The sequence below is a fragment of the Mustela erminea genome, chromosome 7 (assembly GCF_009829155.1).
Source record: "Mustela erminea isolate mMusErm1 chromosome 7, mMusErm1.Pri, whole genome shotgun sequence".
Taxonomy (NCBI): Eukaryota; Metazoa; Chordata; class Mammalia; order Carnivora; family Mustelidae; genus Mustela; species Mustela erminea.
Window position 1 is genome coordinate 104,414,632 of NC_045620.1, and position 374 is coordinate 104,415,005.

General features: G+C 39.6%; 1 pseudogene; it reads left to right on the forward strand.

Moving 5' to 3' along the window:
* LOC116596602 lies at positions 1–154 on the forward strand (annotated as a pseudogene).
* Positions 155–374: the final 220 nt, after the last annotated feature.

The window sequence follows — 374 nt, forward strand, 5'->3', positions numbered from 1 at the left end:
AGCTTTGCGCAGTGGCAGTATCGTAGCCAATGAGGTTTATCCGAGGCGCGATTATTGCTAATTAAAGAACAGCATGATAATTATTTTACTAATAGTTATATCCACAGATTACCTTTCCCATATTAGTAGAAGACAACAAGTTTATTCTGTAGAAAATGTAAGATAAAGGGGGTGTGGGGACACCAGGCACATTTGAAGGTGGGAGAAAAATATTGAAAACAGCATGATTAATGAAAGCACGCAGCATGATCTTGAGAATCCCAGGCCTTCTTCCCACAAGGATGGTTGCCAGGCTTTTACCCTTTAGGCAGGAAACTAAAAGAAAATTCCCTGGGGAAGAAAGTCAATACTAATATTAAGGTTTCTCCAAAGCA